The sequence below is a fragment of the Physeter macrocephalus genome, unplaced genomic scaffold (assembly GCF_002837175.3).
Source record: "Physeter macrocephalus isolate SW-GA unplaced genomic scaffold, ASM283717v5 random_1217, whole genome shotgun sequence".
In the NCBI taxonomy this organism is placed as follows: Eukaryota; Metazoa; Chordata; class Mammalia; order Artiodactyla; family Physeteridae; genus Physeter; species Physeter macrocephalus.
The window spans coordinates 1-7521 of record NW_021146714.1 but is presented as its reverse complement, the minus strand read 5'-3'; positions in this window follow the sequence as shown (position 1 = coordinate 7521).

The following is a 7521-nucleotide window of genomic DNA, read 5'->3' as shown; positions in this document are numbered from 1 at the left end:
CCCGGACCGGGGCGCGAACCCGTGTCCCCTGCATCGGCAGGCGGACTCTCAACCACTGCGCCGCCAGGGAAGCCCAACAAACCTACATTTTAAAACAGAGGTTCACGCGTGATATACTGAGTTCTAATCCTGATCCAGCCTCTGACTTACTGTGTGACTGGGGACAAAGCCAGGACCAGATTAGAAGACCTTTAGGGGCTCCTGGCGCTGAACAAAGTGTGGATGCCCCCCCCGCGTGTGATCCAAGATAAAAGCAACACTCAAGTTCTAAAAGAAGCAAGAGAAAAAGATCAACAGAAGTTCTGAATTTTCACACGATGACCACCCTGAGGCTTTCGGGGAGAAACAGAAAAAAAATTAAATTGTCCTGATCACGGTGATACTCTGGTGTCCTTGGCACGTGCTCTATCTGCCTTTTGGGGAAATCAGCACAGGAGTCAGTCTGGGTTGTAAAGTAAAGTAGCGTTCGGCTCCGAACTGTGGAGCTAAAAATACCATGCACCCCTTCCCCCATCCCAAGCTCCCAGAGATGTTTCGAGAACTAATAAGACAACAGATGGGAAGGCCCTGAGAACTCTCTGGAAGCCATGCACTGATTTTAGTGAAGAGTACATTCGCAACGAATATGGTTCAGAAGACCACGCTCACGTTGCCTCATCTCTGCCCAGAGAATACATGCTTGGAGGCAGTGCGTTAATTTTATCAAGTAAAATATACGTTGGAAAAACCCTGCAGCCCAGTGAGCCCAATACAAACGAGTCTGGGATGATCATCTGTGTTTTGCTTCACAGGTAAAGAAAATGGGGAGTTGACCTTGCCCCAAAGGTCTGAGCTGTGGGAGAGGTAGCGTGCACTTGTTTTCAGGAACTCAAAGTTCTTTATGGCATCTAACCCTTCAAGAGAAATAGGTACAATGCAAAGAACTAAAATGATACTAACTCTGGAGCAGGCTCTGTGCCAGACAGCAGGAAACGCTGGCTTGCATTCTCGTATTTAATTTTCACACCCCTGCGCTGGAGCCACTACGCTACTTGAGCGCTGATGAGAGGGTGAGGGTTTTGCCCAAGGAAATGATGAGTTGGACTTGAACGCAGGTCTGCCTGATTTTCCAAAGCCCACGCATGCTCTGAACTCCCATACTCCTGCCTGGAGGTCACGAGACAGGAAGGAGAGCCCCTCTACCCTCCCATGGGGATTAACTGCTCCCCGGTTGATCTGCTAATTTATGTCCCCCGGCCCCTCCCCTCCTCCTCCCCGCCCTTCCACAGTCCCCACCGCCCCCAGCAGGCACCCCCAGGACACGATCGTCTTGGCAGGCAGAGCCGGTTGCCCAAGACAATGGAAAGTCCCTCACCCTTCTTCCCGTGACGCAAAAGCGGTACAATACAAGCCCTTTCTTTGCCTACGGCCCAGCTGCCGGCCCAGGAGGGAACAAAGGGGCTGCGCAGACTGGAGGGCTCCATATGCCAGGAGCCCAGGGGAGGGGCCGAGGGGTGGGCACCTGATGCCTGGGGCTGTGGTGAGGCTGGCCCAGGGGCAGGAAAAGTCTGAGCAAGCTGTAGAGGAGGAGGCTGGGGTTCCTCTGGTCCAGGAGCAGTGAGGGTCTGAGGGTATGGGGTGCGTGCGAGAGGGGCACCCCACAGTTTTCCCTACAGGTTAGGTCTCTCTGGGAGGGCACCTACCAACTGGCCGGAATCACTGCTAGAGGTTCTAGAACTTCGGCCAGCCCCAGGCCCCAGTCTTGAGGAGAAATCCCCAAATCACCGCGGGCCTGGAGTGAATAAGTCTCCGGGGTGAGAGGGGACGGGGGCACGGTGAAGTCCTGACTCTGTCCCTTCCCAGGTAGGTAAGCTTGGACCCATCACTTAGCCTCTCTCAGCCTCAGTATCCTTGTCTGTAAAATGGGTCGATCCCGCAGTTCACAGGATGAAGTGAGCTAATGTATGAGAGAATAGTGTAAAGGTATTATTAGGGAGAAAGCGAGGGGGTGTCTGGGAGAGATGGGGCCTCGAAGTCCCCAGAGGAGGGATCAGAAGGGGCCACGCGAGGGGGGAGGCTGACTCAGTGCTCAGCTGGGAAAGGAAAAGAATGTATGGTTCCTGCTTCCCCACAAAACCCCAACCCCCTAGGACGATTCGTAGGTAGGGAATGGGCCTCCTTGGCCCTCCCGGGGGCCCAGACCAAAGCCCATTCATCCAAATCATCTCCTACCCTCTGCTGAGCACCTACTGTGCACCAGACACTCTGTGGGGCAGCAAATCCCGATGGGGATGGGCAAGCCGGGGGAGGAGGAGCTGGGAGGCTGCGCTGCGGGAGGCCTGTGGGCTACAGTCTGGTCTGCCCCTCCCCCAGCTCTCCAGTGCCAAAGGATGGGGTCTCTGCACGTGCTCTTCTCCGCCTCCACCTCCGAGAACATCTGTTTCTTTTCTGGATGGGGGTGGGGTGAGAAGAGAAGAAAGAAAGCGAGAGGGGACCAGGGGCTCCCATTCCGGCTTTCAACTCTCGGCCGGCCCTCCTCGGTAATTGAATGCAGCTTCCCAGTAACCGGCCCAGCACAAAGAGGGCCTTTCACGGGCAGTCCCTCCAGGCTGCCAGGCAATCAGGTGACTGCTTCAGCTCCCCGGCCTCTTAACAGCAACTCAAAGCCACTCCATCAGCAGTCACCAAGGTCTGCGGAGGGGGGGAGCGCGGACACCAGGCCTGGCGATGGGGGTGCACGGCAGTGAGGACCAGCGGGCGGGAGGACCCCGGAGAAGGGACGGAGACAAAAGAGAGGGGGCAATGGAAAGCCTTTGGCTTTTCTGCTCCTTTCTAGAAGGAGGGACTGTTGTATCAGACTCAGCAGGCGACAGGGCGGTGCTGTCTGGGCTTGGGGAGGGGGGTTGAGAGCCCAGGGCGGGGCAGGGTGCCCTTATCTTGTTGAATCTCAAGAATTCTGGCAGGAACGTGTTGCCCCAGATGACAGGTCACCCTGTGCAGCTCCCCGGGAGACTGGGAGCTGGAGCCCCTCCCCCGCCTGTGGTCCAGGGGCTCCCTGCGCGGAGTCTAGCCTGAAGCCTGCATGGGAGTCTGTCACCTTGGCTGCTCTCGCTCCTGAACCAGCCGAGGCCCCCCCTGCAGGGGCTGCAGCCTCCCGGGGGTTAGAGGTGGGGTGGGGGCGGGAGATGCCTCCTTGAGGCACATTTTTCTCCGGGGCTCTGGGCTCCTTACCCCTTCCAGGTGTCACGCAGGGCCCAACCTGCGTGTGTGGGGCCACTAACAGCACCAGGCCTCCCAGGGGGCTCTTGGGTTAAGTGGTACCATTCTCGAACAATCCTTAGAGCCATTCCTGGCTCCTAGTAAGGCCTTCGAAAATGTTCACTCTTCTGATTGGGTGCTCAATAAACAGTGTATAAAATCTAATACGGCCTATATATTGCCTTTTTCTCATAGGTTCAATTTCATTATAATGAGCTTAAAGGGGCTGTGCCCAGACATCACAAAGGACTGAGTATCGATTAGAAGAGACTTGCCATTGGCTTGGAATTCCTTTCCCATTGAGATTTACTTGTGTGCTAACTATGTGATTTTTCTACCCAATGAGGGCTCTGACTTTGAAATGAAGTAGGACAGTGGCCATACTTTCTTTTTAGAAGTTCCATCAAACAAGCCTCAGCCTTTGTGGCTCCCCCTGCCTGGAACCCCCTTCTCCTGTTCCCCTTGAGACGCAGCCGCCAGCCCACCCCATGCCCCCTTTAGGGAGCCAGCCCCTCCCTCCTCTGCCTCCACCCACAGCCCTGTTATGGCCTTTCCCACGTTGTATCATGTGTGTTTGTTTATAAGAAACCTCGACTCTGTGTTTATCACCATATCACAGGAAAATGGCTGGGCAAATTTCCTCCAATTTTGGAGAGTGACTTTTGGGTGGTCTGACTTAGAAGACCAGCCAGGCGGCATGGGCAAAATTTACTCTCTGGGGACCTGGGGGCGGGACTTCACAAAGACAGCTGGCCTGAGGGGCTGGCTGTGTGGCTGCAGCCCTTAGGGATGTGCCCTTGCAGAAGCTGACACGGGCAGGGCTAACAGTGCATCCGCCGTGAGCCCCGAATTGAAAGTCGTGACGGTGCATGCTGAACATTCTAGACACGGATGTGCAGCCCAGCTGCTTCTCAGGGGGGCGAGCGAACAGCACGAGAAACAGCAGAGGGAGGCCAGCTGCTCTGTCTCCAGTGTGCCCCCTCCAGCCCACAGGGAGCCCCTGGGAGGCAGGCCCGCGTCTCCATCACCTCCTGGTCCTCAGAGTGAGCGCTGAGAAGTCACCGTCTGCCTGCCCCCTGCACCGCTGCAGCGGCCCTCACAGCCCTGGGCAAATGCTGACACCCAGGCCTCCTGAGCTGCTTAGGCAGGAACTTCAATCTGACCCACAGAGGCACAGAGGAGTGGCCCTGGCTGAACCAGGCATGACCCCACCTGTAGCTGCAGAATCACCGAGCATGCTTCTTGGGGTCCTCCCGGTGACACTTAGGGGCTCAGGGAGGTGGCTCTTTACCCACAGGTAATGGAAGCAATTCAACTTTTTGTTTCGTTTTGTTTTTTGGGGTCACACCACACGGCTTGTGGGATCTTAGTTCCCTGACCAGGGACTGAACCAGGGCCCCAGCAGTGAAAGGGCTGAGTCCTAACCACTGGACCGCCAGGGAATTCTCACCATTTAACAGTGCACGACGTACCAGTGCCCTGGGGCTGGGGGCACACGGGTGACTGATGGCTGAACCTCTCAGGGTCCTCCTGGGCCCTTTCATGTCGGAAGATGCTAACGTTCTGACGGTAGCCTCCTGGATCCTGTACAACCTGCCCTGACCCTAAAGCCAACTGCCTGGTTTTCAAGAACAATTCTAGAACAAACAGACCCAGGTGATCCTGGTTGCCTTTTCTGGGGCCCCTGTGATGAACCTGGCACTGCACAGGCCCGACTCCATCGCACCTAACGTACTCCTGTAACCGCGCCTTGGAGAGACGGTCCTACTGTGCCGTGTGGGTGAGGGCTTGAAGGATCCCCCCACCCCCATCCCAGGGTCAGTAAAGGATGGGCTGGGATTCAAGTCCAGGGTCACACACCGACCACAACTAAGTGCTGCTGATTTTCAAACGAGTGTCCCCCTTCAGAGCAGCCTCAGAAGCGGCCAGACAATCACGCCAGTGATCCACTGTCCAAAGCTGCTAGGGTGCCTTTCTTGGGGAAAATTTTAGTGCCTGTAGCACGCTCCTCTGAGTGTCTGTCTTTATCTTTTACAGACAGGCTGGAGTTTATTGATTTTTTAAGAAAATCCAGGTGCTTATATCCTCAAGACTGTTTCATCAGCTAGTTCTGAAGGTCTTTCCAGAAAGGTCTGCCACGAGGGCAACGTCACCGGCTTCAGGACAGGGGTAGGACCGAGGGGCTGATCTGGGTTCTGACATCCTAAGGCCCGTGTGTAGCATCTGGCTCCACAATCTGGAAGCCTGGGTTTGCACTTCTGGACCTGAGCCGACTCACTTAAGCTCTCCCAGCCTCAGTTTCCCCATCTGTACAAAAAAGATGACACCAAGGTCTGCCTTGGAGTGTCGGTGTGAAGATACACCGTGGAGAGGCACTTCGGACGCTGAGTGTGGCCCAGCGGGGGGGTGGGGTGGAGGGTGGCTGGCTTCTGTCATCAGCGTTACTTTGAAGAGCCTCTTTGAATGTCTGAGATCTGACGCTGGTTATTCCATGAATCTTTGTTTCTGTAACCCGCTAACCATATACGGTTTCGAGTCTGTTCAACCTGACTACCTTCCCCAGTGACCCTCTCATGCTTTCAACGGATACGCCAGGGAGCCCACATGCCAGTGCCGTGCAGGACTCTGGGGACACAGCAGTGATCAGAACTGTCACGAGTCCCTGCTCTTATGCAACTTAGCTTTCAGAGTACACAAACCCAACTCAACTCAACCCAGCCCCAAATCAAATCCAGAACCATCCCAAACGCCGCAGGTGGAACTCCAGGCCTGGGCTATGGTCTTCGGTTTGGGCATTCTGGTCCTCTAGGGTATGTGCTCCCCGAAGGGGAGCTATGGAAAGGATGCTATGGAAACAGTGCTCAAGTGATGGGCTTGTTCTGGACCAACGAGACCAATAGCTAAATGGAGGATTCTGGGTACTCTGCCGCCCTGGGGTAACTTCTGAAGCAGGGTGCTCTTGGGATGGGAATTCTTCTCCCAGCAACCTCTTCAAGGCTGGGGGACCCCGGCATGGCCTCAGGGACCAGCTCTGTATCCCATGTGAGGGTCCTCCAGACTCTTGCAGGGATGGCCACAGAAAGCTCCGGAGACATCGAGCAGTGCCGTCTGCACTCAGGTGGCTTACTCTCTGAAAGGTCGGGGCTCAGCTGATGAGGGTGGGTAACAATATGCCCTCTGCAGAAGGTCAAGGAGGGCTGAGCAGAGCAGTCCTTCCGCCAGGCACCACGCTGCTCTCCCCACAGACAGGGGTGGGGCTCACGTAGCCCTTTGTTACCACCCCACGGGCACAGCGGATCCCTTTATCTTTTTGAATTTTACCTTATGTACCTACAAGCCAAATGCTCATCACCATCTCTGGGGAGAAAGAAAGAAAAATCATGCTTTAGGAAGCGTGGCCTTGTAAGTCTCCAGTACGGAGGTGGCTGCAAAGAGCTAAATACTCATAACAAGGGCTTCCCTGGTGGCGCAGTGGTTGGGAGTCCGCCTGCCGATGCGGGGGACACGGGTTCGTGCCCCGGTCCGGGAAGATCCCACGTGCCGCGGAGCGGCCGGGCCCGTGAGCCGTGGCCGCTGAGCCTGCGCGTCCGGAGCCTGTGCTCCGCAACGGGAGGGGCCACGACAGTGAGAGGCCCGCGTACCGCAAAAACAACAACAACAACAACAAAAAACTCATAACAAGATGCCACAACCTGAATCATGTGAGTCCCCGTGTAACCCAGGCTAAGCTGGGGTCTCTGTCCCTGCCAGCTCTGAGCTGGGGTGTCAGCTCCAGCCTCCCCGGCTCTGCCAAGCCCAACAGTAACCCTGGCTGAACAAAACAGCAGTGACCAAGAAGCCCCCGGTTCCCGGGGCCGCGACTGGATCCCAGGCTTGCTGGCACATCCTGCCCGGCCAGCAGCCCCGCTCCCTGCTGGCACCTCTTCCTTCTCATCCTATCCCAGGACCGGGCAGAAAGGTCCAGGGCGTGGGACACAGTAGCCTTTTGCTGTCCTTTCCTCGGCAACCGCCAGGCTTGGCCAAGGCCGAGAGGGCTGGGGTAAGAGGCTGTACCATCGCTTCGTGGGAATACACTCAGTCTCCTCTCCCTAAAGTCTGGGGCAGTGTCCCCGCGTGGCCACCTAATGGCAGCCTCTCTAAAGCTCTGGATCTCCCAAAGGCACCATCCCCTTTTCAATAGTAAGAGCGGGCATTTATGGAATGTAATCTCAGCAACTCCTCCCCACAGCCCCGTGAGCCCATGCTACAGATAGAGAAACTGAGGGTCCAAGACGTTACTTAGCA